Raw genomic sequence first — 16,723 nt, 5'->3', positions numbered from 1 at the left:
CAGATTTTCTAATTGTTATAGGACTATTCCGGTTCTTTATTTCTCTGAGTCAGTTTTGATAGGTTTTACTTTTCTAAAACTTTGTCCATTTCTTCTAAATTTTCAAACTTTCTGGCATAGAGTTGTTTTTATTTGCTCTTATCTGTTTTATCCACAGCATCTGTAATTGTTGTCTTTTACATTTCTGATAATCATGCTGTCTCTCTGTTTTTTTGTTTTTAAATTATTTTTGTAAGAGGGTATATTTGATTAGCTAATTTTTAAAACATTATTTTATTTTATTTTTTATTTTTGGAGACGGAGTCTCATTCTGGTGCCCAGGCTGGACTGCAGTGGCATGATCTCTGCTCACTGCAACCTCTGCTTCCCGGGTTCAAGCAATTCTCCTGTCTCAGCCTCCCGAGTAGCTGGGATTACAGGTGCCCACCACCATGCCCAGCTAATTTTTCTATTTTTAGTAGAGATGGGGTTTCACCATGTTGGTCAGGCTGTTCTCGAACTCCTTATTTCAGGTGATCCACCTGCCTCAGCCTCCCAAAGTGCTGGGATTACAGGCATGAGCCACTGTGCCCAGCCCATTTCACGCTCTTGATCCTCTCTTTGTCTGTCTTCTATTTCATTACTTTTGCTTTTATCTGTATCATTTTGTTTCTTCTACATTTTGGAAGTTTGTTAGATTCTGCGTGTAGATGTTAGTAACTTGCTGACATTGACTCTTTCTTCATGTAAAACTACATTTTCAAATATCTGCTTTATATTCTTCTCACAGGTTTGGAAATGTACTGAATTTTCATTACTGTTTCATTCCACATATTTTCTGATTTTACTCATGAAATTTTGGAAATATTTTTCTCCTTTCCAAGCATATGGATTTTTATAGAAAAGTTTTTGTTGTTGATTTCTAACTTAATTGCATTTCTGCCAGATAATTATATCATTGTTTAGAAATTTGTTGAGATTAATTTTATGTCTAGAATGGTGTCAGTTTTCATACACTTTTGGTTTTATTCTTAAAAGTAATGTTGATCTTCGAATTGTTAGCTGCTGTGTTGCATGTCTGTCCATTGGATGAAACTTGTTGGTTGGGCTGTTTGTTTTTTGTATCTTTACTGATATATTTTGTCTGTTTAATCTGTCCGTTTTGAATTGAAAGAGGTGTGTGAAAATCTCCTGTTGTCAGTCTTGTCAGTTTCTTCCTATAGACCTGTCAGTTTTTACTTTATATTTTGAGGCATGTTATTTGGTGTTATTAGTTTGTAATTGTTATATCTTCTTGGTAGGTTAAAATGTATCACTAATAATGCTTTTTGCCTTACCATCTGTTTTGTCTGACAGTAACATGGCTGTCCCAGCTTTCTTTTGATTAGTACTGGCCTGGAATATCTTCTTGTCCTCGGAGGATTTAGTTTTTGTGAACATCTCTTCAATAAACCTTTGATGACTGGCTTCCAGTAAATTCAAACCTAACTACAAAAGTCTTACATTTTGTATGTGTGAGAAATATGCTCTGAACATATGATGTAAAGCTGTGATGAATCAATAATTTGGGAACCAGTTGTGACTTCAGATGTTTTTGGGTTTTTGGTCTTGTCGTTATGCAGGTTGACATGTTTGGGTTCTGTAAGTCATGTGTTTCTGTCTTTGATTCCCTACTCCACATTGACTCAGTCAGCAGATCTTTTTAATTCTTCTTATACAATCCCTTTCATATAAATCCCTCTTTTTGGTCTCACCACCTTTCTTTGAATTCAGGCCTTTATTTCCTCTTCTGTTGCCACAGTGTCCTCCCTGTTGTCCTTGCCACCACAGTCTCACTCCCCATCTTGTTTCTTTCCTGTAGTAGTGCCAGTCTGACAGTTCTGAAATGCCATTTTGGATACGGCTGTCTTCGTGGAAGTTCTTTTTTTTCTTTTTTTTTTTTTTTAAGCTGTCTTTATGAGGTCTTTCTGGACACTCTGATCACTCCGATTTTGGTGATGGGGATTTAACTCGTCTACCACTGCTACTGTGAGATAGGCTGAGGGATGTACTGTGTCATCTTTTCCTTTCCTTCCTTGTTGGAGTATACTCATTTTTTTCCTTGTCTTTGGAGCTAGATTCCAATTTTTCTTTATCTTTCTTGTCCCTTTCTCTTTCTTGTCTCTTTCTCATTCTCCTTCTAACTCTTCCTCTCATTGAAGATGTTTATCTCTGTAGTGTTCTACTTGCTCCTGAAAACTCTGGACTGGTTTTTTAGGTCTTTTTCCAAAATTCCAGCTCATCCTGAAACTTCATGACTTTGAGCTCAATTTCATGAAGTTTGGCCTGTTTTTCCTCGCTCATTTCCAAGTACTTAGAGAACTTGGACTCAGTCATTTCTTCTTTGATTGGATTAGAGTACAGATGATGTTCTTCAGATTTGGAACTTTGAGTATCTTCTTCATCTTCACTTTCTTCTTCTTGATTTTGTTTTTCTTCCGATTCTTCATGCTGGTCAAATAACTCCCATTTTGAAGTTGTAACAGCCTATGCTTCCAATTCAGATTTGTCCACAGCTTCCCATTTTGATGGGGCAACTTTAGATATAGGCTCATTCTTCTTTGAGTTTTCAGTTGCATCCAAAGGCACTCCATCAAGATCATCATCAGTGCTTTTTATAGGGATTCCATCAAGATCATCCACGGGAGAAGCATCAATAGGAATTCCATCTACATCTTCCAGAGGTGTACCATCAAGCTCTTCCTCGATGGAAGCACCATCAAGATTGTCTAGTACATCTTCTGTTTCCTTTTCTACAATAATATATGCAAGTCCTACGAAAATATTTTTTAGTTTAATCAAAAATGGTTCTGGGTAAGTTGCCCAATCTTCCCATGCTCTAAAGCTTAGGTTGTGTACGACTTGTCATATCACCGTCTGAGGGTCCAGATGCATCTGTATGTGCATTTGAAGATCCAGATGAATGAACATCTGACAATCTCATTTTTGAGCTGGTCTCCTCAGAAGTTCTTGATGGTTTGCCTGAAGGACAAAAGCCTAAATGCCTGGGCTGAGTTGGATTCCACACCGTCTGCATCTTTCTCCTCATCTTCTAAGCTTAATCCCTCATTCTTGCTGATCAGGCACCCTCCCTCTCCTGCCAAGTAGATGAACTCACTATTTCCCAAATTTGCCATAAAGTGGAGCTTTTTTTTTTTTTTGCTTTGGCACATTCCATTTTCTCTACCATATTTGTTACATTTTGCTTTAAGCTTTTTCTAACGAACCCAACTAAATCATCTCTGCATTGTAAGACTTAAAGTTAACACTGACATCACTCCTCTTGATGATGACTATCTGTAATGCAGCCAGTCATAGAACTGAAAAGTCTTGCAAACTCTTCTCTTTCGTAAGCCTTTATTTTGTGGATTAATTCCCCCCTGCACTGTCGCTGCTGTGTGATTGCTTAGTCTTGGCATGGCTGACTCTGATACCCGCAAATTCACTTATAAATGAGAACCTCCTACTCTGAAGCAGGCTAGAGGGCTTAAAAGTTGTCCTTTAAATCTGATTGAAATCTGCTTTCTTCACGTTAATTTCAATTCTGGACCCATAGAGAGTAAGTTCTCTTTTCAAATGTCTGCCTTCAGCTATCTGGAGGATTACTATTGTATCCCTTCTCAGTCTTCCAGATCAACCTCTTCTGCCTTAAATTATTCTTATAGGTCCAAATTTCCAACTCTTTGTCCATCTTGGTCTCTTTTTGGGCAGACTACTTTGTCAGTGTCCCTCAACCCCTCCATTTATTTTTTTGGTCCAGACCCTTTTAAAGTATCCTCCAGTTTAAATATAATGCTTCAGGTTTGACCAGAGAGAAGCAATTGCTTTTGGTTTTTGTGAATATTACTTTGTCAGTCATCTACTTATCACTTGAAACTTTAACTCACTATATTCTTAGTTTATGACTAGCTGAAATTCTTCATATTCGTCTTTAAGTATAATTCCTCTTCTTTGCTAGCTAGTTCACAATCTTTGCATTTGTCCCTGTTTAGTTGCACATTGTTAGATTTGGCATATCCCATCTACCTGTTACGAACTTTTTGGAACTGGAATCTGTCACCTAGGTTATTTCCTGATCTTTGTCACCTTTGTAACACTGTTTATAAACTTGACTCTTGAAATCTAAAGAGCAGTCATTTTTTGGAGCAAGCACAAGGTTAGGTGCTGTGGAACTAAAGAAGAATTAGATACGGCTTCTGGCCGTAAGGAATTAGAATGAGCATTCTCTGTTTTCACCTAAGACAGCGAGTAGAATGTTGAATGAGGAAGGCTGAGGTCAGAACTTTGTACTCTTCCACTAGATACCTTCCTTCAGGTTGAAATCAGTCTGACCTCTAAGGTCAAATATGAGTCTAGACAACTGTATAATCATACACCCATACTCTGTATTTTGCCCATAAGGAGACCACAGGAGATTGTTATATGTTTTGTTAAAATCCAGACACAATCTTTGCACAGGGTTCCCAGGTGCGGCCTAGTCCAAGGGATGGCATCAGTTTGTGAATCCATAGTAACTTCTGGGGATCACCTACTTCATCTCTTATCTGCCTATATGCAGTTCACATATTTTGAGTTCATGGTCTATGGTTTCATCACTTTCCTCCCTCTTTTCAAAAGTTAAGGAAGACACATTTGCCTCTTTCCTGTCTTCTATGTGGATATTCGAGGCTAGGTGTATTGTTCTGATTCCCTCTTCTGTTATTCTGTGATTAGCAGAACACCTTTGTCTTTAGTATTCATCTATATCACAGTTTTTGCCTTCTATAATACTAGATATCATCTTGTACTTTCTGGGCATTTTTCTTCTTTCCTTATCATTATTAGTTTATTGAACAAACTGACAGCCCTTGGTGAAACTGGCAAAAGCAAACTCCTTCCTGGAACTTCTGAGATGTAGTCTGGCTCAAACCAGGCCCTGATCATTCTGTCATCTTAAGCCATGGTCCACAAAGCCAAATCCTGTTTCTGATTTGGGAAGGCTGAGGTCAGAAAGCTGTCCCCTGTCATTAGAAATGTAGCGAGGCCATAGAGTATTATGGTTAAGAGTATGGGCTCTGGAGCCAGCTGGCAGCTTCAGATCTCTGCTCTGTCTGTATGGCCTTGGACAAGCCATTTAAACTCTCTGTGCTTCTGCTATCCATAAAATGGGGGAGAATTAGGAAAATTAGATGAGCTAACACATGCAATTTGTTTAGAACATGTTAACACAGAGCAAGTGGTCAATAATATTTGCTAAGAACAAAGCTCCATTGATGCAATGCTTGTTTAACAATAGCATTGGCTGAATCAGGCAATCAGTCCATAACAATAATAGCTAGCATTTATCAAGGGCTTACTGCATACCAGGCATTGTGCTAAGTGCTTTATAGAGATTATCTCTCTTGATGATCTCACAAGCCCCATATGAATTTGGGTTATGTCCTCATTTTGTTATCACCCCAGGTTACAATTAGGGAAACTGAGGCTCAGAGAGATTAAGTTAACCCAGAGCTGCTTGACTTCAGAGCCTGAGCTCTTAACCTCCTTGCTGTGGTCAGTCAGTTGTTTGCTGACTTCAGAATACATGACCCCTGATAAACACAGGACATTTTCTTGGTGAAGGAGCCCATGTGGTCTCTGTTATGGAGCATTTAGTCTGGTTGTAGAGGCAAGACAAGATTTGCAGAGGGCAGAATTAGAGGACTGCTGAGCAAACCCTGGCCCCATTGCAAGAGACATAGTGATTCAAAGAAGAGGAGGCCAGGCTGGTCTGCAAGGCCTAGTGGAGTAGAAGTCTTGAACAGGGAACTAAAGATGGGTGGGATCTGACCAGGCACAGAAAGAAAGGGGGAAGATGTGCTAGGCAGGGATGCAACTTGAGGCAAATCCCAAAGTAAAAATAATTGTTCTGGGTCTGGAAGCAGTGGTACCAGTCACATTAGTGTAGCAGGTACGTATTGAGATATACAGACTATGTTAGGGAACTGGGGAGATGGAACTAAGTCTGCAGACGTAGAAGTTGCAAGCTAGTGACCCTTGGGTCACTTTTGGCTCTCAGTGAGTTTTTAAAGACTTTAAATTGGTTGTCAACACTTAAAAATTGGAAGATTTTGTGTAAAAGTCTGGATTTACAGCTGCTCTTGAAATAACGGAAGTTCTGGCAGTTGCTGGGCCCACATCCCCACATGGTAACAATTGGCTAGAGCTGGGGCCAGCTGTCTCCATTATGTGGGACAAGTGCTCTCCATTCTGCCACAGACCCCCACCTGCCTGCTAGACTCCATCTGTTTGGCTTCTAGGGGCAGCAGTTTGTGGCCTTGGCCTAACGTATAAGGGCTCTGTTACTTGATCAAAGGACCTGCACTTTTTTCCTGCCAAACTGCAGGTCCCATGCAAGCAGGAGCCATGTTTTTCTTGTGCACTGCTGTATAGCTGGGTCCTAGCAAAATGCCCAGCAAATACTGGCCACTCAATAAATGTGGCACCTGGATGGCAGCAGTGACCGTATTATAGTGGAATCAATTTTGGAAGCTGCAGCGGAGTTCTAGAATGCTTAGGGAAAAATGTACTGGGGGCACACACCATTCGACCTGGTGGCTCATGTTGAACGCTGTTGTAAAGGCACACTATGGATGACCATTAAGCAGCAAATAGGCTGCTTATAAAGCAGAGAACAATCTGTGTTTGTGTCGAGGAAAAAACTACTGGCCATGCAGTGCTCTGTTTCCAACTCCTCTCACTGACATGGATAGCAGCCCTGTTGTTGTTTTCTTCTTTGGACACGTACTAAACAATAGGAATAGAAAATGCATAAGTAAGGCTTATGGCACATACTTATTTGCCTCACTCAGCAGGACAACAGCATGACAAAGATCACAGCCACAGCTCTGGGCTCTGTGTGTTTTAGTAAAAACCTGTAAAACCGAGTTGCTTTCGACTAGGGGTATGATCTTTCTTCCTAGATGCTGATGGCAGCTCTTCTCCACGGTTTAGCCTGTGTTCTTGTTTTGTTTATTTATTTATTTCCCTTTCTTCTGCACATGGTATTCCTCCAGGCTCCATCTGAATGTGCCTTGCCGTCGGGAGCACTAGGAAAGAAGAAAGTCAAACTGCCTCTCCCTCAGGCTCAGGCTTTGGAAAATCAAAGCCGAGCAGAGGCAGCTCTTCTCTGCCTGCAGCAGGGTCAGCGATTTGTGTAATGTTTTCCCTGCCGGCTTATCTCTGCTGATTTCTTCTGTTTTTGAGCAAGGGAATGAAGAGTTGTATCATTGCTGCTGCCTTTTTAAGCAGGTGGGATCTGCAGCTGTGATCACAGCCAAGCTCTGTGCTCCCTGCTGACAGCATTCCCTGCTTTTTTGTAAACTGCTCCTTCTAGGGCTGGATTTGTCTCAGTGGAATGAAGTGGCTGCAAGAAAAAAAACCACCCAGACTCCCTGACAAGGAATGAAAGGAGCAAAGCACTTATATCTCCCGCCCCACGCAGGAAGCATTTTGATAGCATCGTTTGAATCAAACCATAATTAGGCTTTTGCATCCAGTTCTTGTAGGAACATGAAATGCTAGGCAGCCAACAGGTTTGGTTCTGGCAACCACCTAACCATGGAGGATTAAGTTGTACTGTGTATTCCTATATTTAGTAAAGTAGTATCTCAGAGACCCTTTTTCATTCTTATTTTTAGTAATCAGTAATTTTTGTAGATAGTAATTTGGGTCTGATTGGGACATGTTGGCAACTCTTCAGTTCTAATTATAGAAGAGTTTTTGCCAGTAAGTCTTGAGGACAGAGTGAACGTAGGATTTTAAAAAGGTATCCAGCAAATTAGTCGAGTCCTAATTGTTGAGGGTCGTGATCACTATAATAGAATATATGAGATTAATTGTAGCTCCCTACCTCGTAAAACTATTCTAGGAGACTTAATTTGCATAAATGTTTTGTCAAGGACTGGGCCCAGTGATATAGGACAGATTCTCCAGTGGTTCTGCTGGCAAATGTCATCTTCCAGCATCTTGTTCAACTTGTATGTCGGTAATCAACTCTTTAGTTACCCAGATGGTGTCCCTGCTTCAGAGCGTGAGCCAGCACAGCATAGTGCATAGTGGGTCTGCACATGAGGAGCTCTGGCTAATCAGGTATGAACCCTCTGGCATGGGGCAGGTTTTTGCTTCTGAACATTGGTGGAATATGGAGAATTGAACCTGCTTATGTTTCTGATGAAAGGATCGCATGGGGTCGTACATATGAAAGCAATTTGGAAGCCCTCAAGTCTGATGGCCGTGTGGAGGATTAGTGCTTGGGTTTGTGGCTAGCCCTGTGGTATACCTATGCCGCTAAAGTCTCTAGGCTTCATCTTTGTCAAACAAATTAGGGCTTTAGATTAGATCTGTGTGGTCTGATTTGGTAGTCATTGCCACATGTGGCTATTTTCATTTAAATTAGTTCAAATTAAATACAATTTAAGGTATAGTTCTTCAGTCAAGCTGACATTCTGAATGCCCGACAGCCACATGGGGTTAGTGGCCACCATATTGGACAGCACGTTTCCATCATCATGTGAAGCCCGCTGGACAACCTGGACTCAGTTATCTAGCAGGTTTCCTCCAGCTGGGAATTGATTAGACTTCAATAAAATGGCTCATGAAGTCCTTAAAAGAGGCCTGTGCTTTCAGTTCCCCCCTCCCTTCACCGGCAGACCTGCACCAGGGGCTTGGATATGCTGAAATCTTTCCTCCTTGTTTGCCTGGTGTCTGAGGCATGAGCCTTTCCTGTGATACCTTCTGCAGTGAGTTTCTTAGAAGAGGTAAGTTGTAGAATGACACATTCCTGAGCCGTCAAATAGTTTCATCTTGTTTACATAAAATTCTGACTTGGACAGAATTTTCCTTCTCTTTTATTAAACCTCTAGGTCTTCCTTTTCAAGAACAAGATGACCTGTGGTCATTTTCTGTGTACATGGGACAGCTTAGGCTCAGGGTCGGGCTCAGGCAGCCGTGGTGTAGTATGAACTTGGGCAGCAGATGAGCGTTTGGAGGTGCAGGTTGGCCCACAGAGGTGGATGAATGGTACAAGAACTACGGTTTAGAGATGGATACATGATCTGGAGACTAGCAATTAGCTATGTCAGAATCGGCATCCAGATGGCTTGTAGAACTGGGAGCAGGGGATCGTTGTGAGTGTCTTACACTAAGCTTAATAGACTGGAGGTTCAAGCTGAGAAGAGGTGGAATAGCTGAAAACAGGAATAAACTAGGTCCCACAGTTTAGGCTGTTCAGTGATGTATAGGGTCCCCAAGGTCACCTTTCAGTGAGGCCTTCCCTTAATACTCATAAAAAATTGAACACCCCCTGGCCCAAGTGCACCCTGGCTACCTTTTGAGTTCTGTGTTGTTTTTTCATGGCACTTATATCATCTAGCACACTATATTTTACTTACTTTTTATGATCTATTATTATTTTAGTATTTATTATCTTTTCTTACACAAGAATATAAGCTCCATGAGCACAAGAATTGGTCTGTTTTGTTCAGGGCTTGAACACATAGTACTTTCAAGTATTTATTTGGCCAGGCACGGTGGCTCATGCCTGTAATCCTAGAACTTTGGGAGGCCAAGGCAGGCAGATCACCTGAGGTCAGGAGTTCGAGACCAACCTGGCCAACATGGCGAAACCCCGTCTCTACTAAAATACAAAAATTAGCTGGGTGTAGTGGCACGTGCCTGTAATCCCAGCCACTCAGGAGGCTGGGGCACAAGAACTGCTTGAATCTGGGAGGCGGAGGTTGCAGTGAGCCGAGATTGCACCACTGCACGCCAGCCTGGGTGACAGAGTGAGACTGTCTCAAAAAAAAAAAAATATATATATATATATATATATGTCATGTGAATCTGAGAGGCGGAGGTTGCAGTGTGCTGAGATCGTGCCACTGCATTCCAGCCTGGGCGACAGAAGGAAACTGTCTTTAAAAAAAAAAAAAAATGAATCAGTGAAAAATGCAACCCTGATGCACTGTTTCAGTGCAGTCTGGAGGTAGAACTACTCTTGGGAGGCTAGTGCCATAGAAGGAAGTAACAGGTAGAGGTCTGAGGAGACAGGCAAGTGGTGGCATCTGAATGGACAGAAATGGGTTCAGGGGCAGGCAGGTGGACCCTGACTTCAGGCAAGGTCCCTGTGAAAGTTGAAGATCTTGTACAAGAAGGCAGCTAATGGGCAGAAAGCCCAGCTTTGCAGAGTCAGGGTTTTGAGATAAAATGTTTCTGAGTCTGGGCCTCAGGATCAGTCTGACCTAGAAGGGGGGCTAAGGAAAGAACTCTTGAGCAATGGAACCATTAGAGTAGGGCCCCATGCATCTTTTTACTTAAAGCCAAGATTGGTGAGTAAATGCAAGGTGGAGATTCATCCTCATGCTCTGGGTGTAAGAGGGATGGGACAGAGTCAGGCTGCCCTGTACACAATGTGTGAAGTCAGCAATGCCTCACCACAACAGTTGACCCAGGAACAGGGGGAACCTCCCACCATTCCCCTCCCACTGTTTGATCAGATCCAAGAATCCACAATGTTGAGAGTGAATGAAAAGTGTCAGCTGGTAATGATGACTTCAACATAGTCACAACTCTTTGGGGTGTTCCAAACATCATGGTGCATATGTATTACCTGGGATTCTTGTTAAAAAGACTCCTATTCAGAGACCTGGGTTGGGGCTGAGATTCTGCATTTCTAAGAAGTTCCAAGATGATGCTGCTGCTCCTGGTCCAGGGTTATGCTTTCAGAAGCAAGGCTTTATCAAAGAAAGAAACTAAATATTAGCCATTGAAGTGAATTGCCTCTATTAAAAGTATTTTAAAATTCTCCTTAGATAGTCTAGGGGCTGTCATTTAAGGGTATTCTGGTAGACAGATGCTTTTCACTTCGGTTTAGTTTTTGAGAGTATAAGCAAGCATAAAATACACTTTCCCAAGTTTGATTTTCTGTAGAGGACCACTTGTCAGAACTGTTGTCAAGTCTGGCTTTCAGATCCCATGTTTCCCGAGGCAGTCGTTGAATACTTCAAACCTTAGTAGTCTGGGCACCGTGGCTCATGCAAATAATCTAGCACTCTGGAAGGCCAAGGCAGGAGGATCGCTTGAGCCTAGGAGTTCTAGGCTGCCATCAGCTGTGATTGCGCCACTGCACTCCACCTCTTCTACTTGTAAGTAAGTGGTTCTGCATAGTGTGGTATGTGGGCACTGGGTAGGGTGTGGTATATACGCGCCAAGCCACAGATCACGCCGGACGAAGTTCGGAAGTTTGTTCTTGTGATGTGGATGAGGTGGCGGCATGTAACTCACTCTGAAGGCTTCCTGTGCTTTTGTAAAAATTACTACCCTAGAAGTTTTCATGGGAATAAAAAGAAGACCCCAAACCATGGACATTTTGAAATTTGTGTTCTGATAGTCAGGGTCCAGTGTAAATAGATGAACTTACATGCATCTCTCCTGCCTACCACATTCCCAGATAGAATATATAGTCCTGTGGAATGCGGTCGGTAAGTCCTTGCAGTCCTAGGTTGTGGCCCTGTACCAGGGCTTGTGCTGTGATTCCACAGCTCCTATGTCACTAAACCTTTCCTACTTTTCTCCTCATAGTCCTTACAAAAGTTTCATTTTAGATAACTGCTTTTCTAGAACCTCTCTGCTTCTCTTCTCTCTTCCCCTTCCCTTCTTCCAAGCCTGAAATGGCTACCCCTTCTCTCTGCTCGTGGCCAGTACTCAGTTCTTGCTGTTTGAGGTGGTTATGGTCTATAAAGTCACTGTGAACACTGAATTAGTGAATTCTGAACCATTGTTCCCAGGGGAAATACAGGTTAGGTTCCTGTGAGTCTCTGGTCACAACACTTAACCTTGTTTTATGTGTGTTTCTGTTTAAAGTCACCTTATTTAATATATGTTGTAGATTCATTAATATTGAACCCACAGCCAATAGTACTAAAACTCATGCCTGAACAAAACGATCTTGGTCAGGCACATCTCAGCCTCCTTCCACTTAGGAACACTGGACAGCCTTTCAGCATTACGCTTAGGGGCCGCTTTAAACAATGAAATCACCAACAAAAAGCGCAAAAATGAGAAAAACACGTCATTAAGTAGGCCACGTAAAGGAACCTTGTGTAGAGTGTTAGAGCTGAGACAAGAAGTCAGAATGTCATCACCTCGTAGGACCTCAGCTGGAAACGTGCATTGGGAAACTTGAAAATTTCTCTTTTCTGTGTATGTCCTCAAAGGACCACAAAAGCACTGTAAATATTGACTTGGGCGGGGGGGGGAGGGGGGGGGGGTTACAATTAAATTTTACTGAGTAGCTAAATTCACAGATACGGAGTTTGTGAGTAATGAGGCTTCTTATAGGCAATTTCACAAGGTAAAGTTGGTAGAGGGACCAACACAGTAGGGCAAAAAGGAAGAAAAAGGTACTCCTTTTTTTGTCAAAGAATTTGATGTGTGAAAAAATTTAAAAAGCATTGAAATAGCCTGGGAAGAATTAGTACTTTGGCAGACTTTCCCCCTTTATTTTAAGATACAGAGTAGTTTTCATTTAGAATTATATGTGCAAAGAAACTGTCTTCTGAGTGCCCAGGGCATCGTATCCCCATCCTTCTCATAGACTTACTGCACTGTGCTACTGTGGCTTGCCGCTTGCCCACCACACACTGATATTATATGATCTTTTAGGTCAAATACTGTGTTTTGTATTCCCCATTAGATCCACTAACCCTAGCACATAGTAGGTGGTCAGTAAGTATTTGTGGAAAGACTGACTTGGACTTTGGGCGTTTGAGCTGAAAAGCTGCAGTTCAGTCTGATTGCTTCTGGTCCTGGTCCACAACACCTTATCCATAATTCTGAAATCCAGAAAGTTCTGAAAACAAAAATATTTCCAGGGCAGTTGGCATGGAACCTGACTGACATGAACTTGTTTGGTCACTTGAGCTATTTACAGTCTTGGAGTGACTAGTCATACATTTTCATTCAGAAATATCAGGGTATTTGCTTAAAAGATGCTGCCGAGAGTGCTGGGCAATATATGACATATGTCATTAATTTCTACCTTTCTAAAATGAAAAAAAAAAAAATCAGAATTTTGAAACCTGGCTAGGTCCAAGGGCTTCAGATAAGGCATTGTTGACCTGTGGTAAAATTTAGGGATTTCCTATAGAAATTTTATTTGAGGAAATTGAAAGTTTATGAGAGAGTTAGCTAGAGGCATAAATGATTGTAGTCTCTGGCTGATGAGAGTAAAATTAAGTGACAAAATTTGATGGCGTAACTCCTGAAGGTTACATGTAGAGTCAAGAGCCCCTGGGTGCTGACAACACTTCTCTTATTATGAATAGGAGGCTTGAACAATGAAAGCAGAGGATTGGATTCATCTTAAATTTCATTATAAATACAAAGAAATACATACTTTGAGTGTACCCTATTGGCCGACCTGGTGGCTCACGCCCAGCACTTAGGGAGGCTGAGGCGGGCATGTTGCTTGAGGCCAGGAGTTTAAGACTAGCTTGGGCAACATAGCAAGACCTCATCTACAAAGAAAAAAGAGTCAATCACATATATCTACATTTGCATGTGTCAACAGGTACATGAGTAGAGTTTATTAGAAAAAGCGATCCAACAAGGTCAGGAGTTCAAGACCAGCCTGGCCAATATGGCGAAACCCCCGTCTCTACTAAAAATACAAAAATTAGCTGGGCGTGGTGGCACGTGCCTGTGGTCCCAGCTGCTCGGGAGGCTGAGGCAGAGGAGTTGCTTGAACCTGGGAGGCGGAGGTTGCAGTGAGCCGAGATTGCGCCATTACACTCCAGCCTGGTCAACAGAGCGAGACTCCGTCTCAAAAAAAAAAAGAAAGAAAAAAGAAAAAGCAATCCAAAGTGCCAAAAATTGAAGCAAAACAAGCCCGAGCAGTGCTGAGGTCTACCAGAGAAACTCCCCCACCCCCCTTTCCTTACAGTCACAACGAATGAAGCACCTGAGGACTTGACAGCGTTGTCTTTTCATACCTCCACCCCCAGGGGGAAGGGTTTCTTTTTTTATTGTGTACCTTTTACTTGTAATTATAGACATAGAATGGGGGCCTATTATGCCCATTTTTTAAAGCTATTTTGATTTTTTTTGTTTTTGTTCTTTTTTTGTGTTTTTTTGAGACAGGGTCTCTGTTGCCCGGGCTGGAGTGCAGCGGCTCAACCACAGTTCACTGCAGCCTCAACCTCCCAGGCGCAAATGATTCTCCCACCTCAGCCTCTTGAGTAGCTGGGACTACAGGTGCACACCACCATGTTCAACTAATTTTTAAATTTTTTGTAGAGATGGGATCTTACTATGTTGCTGGTCTCAAAATCCTGGGCTCAGGTGGTCCTCCTACCTCAGCCTCCCAAAGTGCTGGGATTACAGGACTGACCCACCACATGCAGCCTGTTTTGAGAAAGTAAGCTTTACTCTGTAGTATACAACTTAGAAAAAATTGTTCACCTTAAGTAAAATATTTATACTGGTGGCATAAAGATTCTTGGTAGCTCATGTTCAGATTTTTTATTGGATAAGATGAAGTATTAGATAGGCTTGGAAGTAAAGTAAAAATAATAGAAATTCTTGTTTTATACTTAGCCCAGAAAGTACTAAAGTTGGTCTGTAAGCCAGAAGTCTTGGGGGAAAAATGCCTATAAAATGATATTGGAAATGACCCACAGACAGTGCTTTACTCATACCTCAGGAACAACCTCAGTAGCAATGAACCGTGCGTGTACTTGTGCAAAGAAGAACTCCTCTGTGTATAGTGGGCACATTGAAAGAGATAGCTAATGGATCTTTCACTAGGCATAGTTTTGAAATTCTTTTTGTGTTTGGTAGAATGCTCCATGCCTTATAAAAGGAAGTTTGAGATGAGGGTGCAGTATTGGTGGTCCTGACAGTTTTCAAGGGGAAATGGGAGCCATCCTGAGATCCTGTCCACCCTCAGGACTGTCCTTCCCCTCTCTGGCTTGAGACTTCTTTCCAGGACTCAAGGAATTTTTAAGTTAATTTTTATTGTGTACATAGATTATAAGTATACAAATAATGAATTCTCATAAAGGAAAACACCATGTAACAACCACCGCAGTCAAGAAATGTGCCTTAAAGACACTCCAGGGGCCCCTTCGTGCACACCCTACCTTGTGACCGCTGTCCTGAATTCTGTCACTAGCCACTGGCTTTGCCTGTTTTTGAACTTTGTATAGTTGAGATAATAAATACAGTACATACTCTTTTGTGTGTGGCTTCATTCATTCAGCATTATTTTTGGAGCAATCTGACTCTCAACATCAATTCCTAAAAGTGTCTTTAGGGCACGTTAAAAAAATCTCCCAATAAATTGACCTGAGAGCATTATACCCTAAAAAGGAATGCAGCAAGTAATATAACTCTGTGTGTGAGTGGGGATGCTGGGGAGGGTTGGATATTGAGTGGATTACAGATGGGCACGTTTCCTGAGCACTTTCCTGTTGGTCTTTGCTGATCAGACCTAAGACCCAGCCATCAGGACTCCCTGCCACCCCCAGTGCAGCCCTCTCTGTTCCAACAAGGACCTGCGTTCAGAAGGATCTCTTGAATGCTGAATGCTACAGCTCCTAGGCCTGGCTCTCCTACAGAAGAGACACAAGTTAAATAGCTGTTCTTATTAAGTCAGTGAGCTATCCTGATCGGCACAGCGTGGGGTTGTTTGTTTAGGACTGTGGGACAGTACAGCAGCTCTTCCCAAGAGATGGACACTCCATGTTGTGACTGGCCCTGTCATGTGCCTCTGTGCCATAATGGTGCCCTCTTGTGTTCATCCCTGCTTTGTCTGTAGGAAAACAAGGGTTACAGACACTCTTTTAAAGAGCATATTAACCATGGTTCAGAGTGACTGGGAAGAGGCAGAGCTTTTGTGATATGTCAGTCATTTAATAATTCCAGAAAACTCAAACTGAGCCAGCGGGCAATGCATTACTTCCATTCATTTTGTAGAATAGGATTGGCATTAAGAAACCATATAATGGTTCTGGGTTAACTAGTTCATGCCATTGTGGCATGCATTTAAGAAGACATTTTGGCCAGGCGCAGTGGTTCACGCCTATAATCCCAGCACTTTGGGAGGCCGAGGTGGGCAGATCACGAGGTCAGGAGTTCGAGACCAGTCTGGTCAACATGGTGAAACCCCATCTTTACTAAAAATAAAAAAAAATTAGCCGGACATGGTGGTGTGCCTCTGTAATCCCAGCTGCTTGGGAGGCTGAGGCAGGGGAATCGCGTGAACCCGGGAGGCGGAGCTTGCAGTGAGCTGAGATCGTGCCACTGCACTCCAGCCTGGGTGACAGTATGATACCCCGTCTCAAAAACAAAAAAGAAGACATTTCATTGCATATTGTAACAGTGACTGCATAAATATTCTGAATTTTCGAAGTTTTTGCCTCCTATTATATTGTGAAGACCTGCATGCTTCTGCTTCTGCATAACTCAGTCAACACACCAACACTTGAGTAGTTTCTTGTCTCAGTACTGTGAAAGCAGTATAGCACACATACTTTACATTTTGTAGCCAAAGAAAAATTAGCATTTAGAATAAACATCCAAAGAAAACATATGAAGTCACTTGACCTTGTCTTTTTTCTGAGTATGCCAGGAAATTTTGAAAGCAGTTATTTTTTATTCTGCTTTCAAAATGAGACAGTGAAGTTAA

At 42.0% G+C, this 16,723-nt stretch overlaps 1 protein-coding gene and 1 pseudogene across 2 annotated transcripts in view; one reads left to right on the top strand and one right to left on the bottom strand.

The window, feature by feature from the left end:
• SHQ1 (SHQ1, H/ACA ribonucleoprotein assembly factor) overlaps positions 1–16,723 on the top strand; it is a 102,509-nt gene that overhangs the window by 73,397 nt on the left and 12,389 nt on the right. The gene's annotated exons all lie outside the window — the stretch shown is intronic.
• LOC109026073 (U2 snRNP-associated SURP motif-containing protein-like) lies at positions 1,669–6,184 on the bottom strand (annotated as a pseudogene).

Source organism: Gorilla gorilla, chromosome 2 (genome assembly GCF_029281585.2).
Source record: "Gorilla gorilla gorilla isolate KB3781 chromosome 2, NHGRI_mGorGor1-v2.1_pri, whole genome shotgun sequence".
Classification (NCBI taxonomy): Eukaryota; Metazoa; Chordata; class Mammalia; order Primates; family Hominidae; genus Gorilla; species Gorilla gorilla.
The sequence above is the reverse complement of the archived record's forward strand: the minus strand, read 5'-3'. Positions and strand labels throughout refer to the sequence as shown.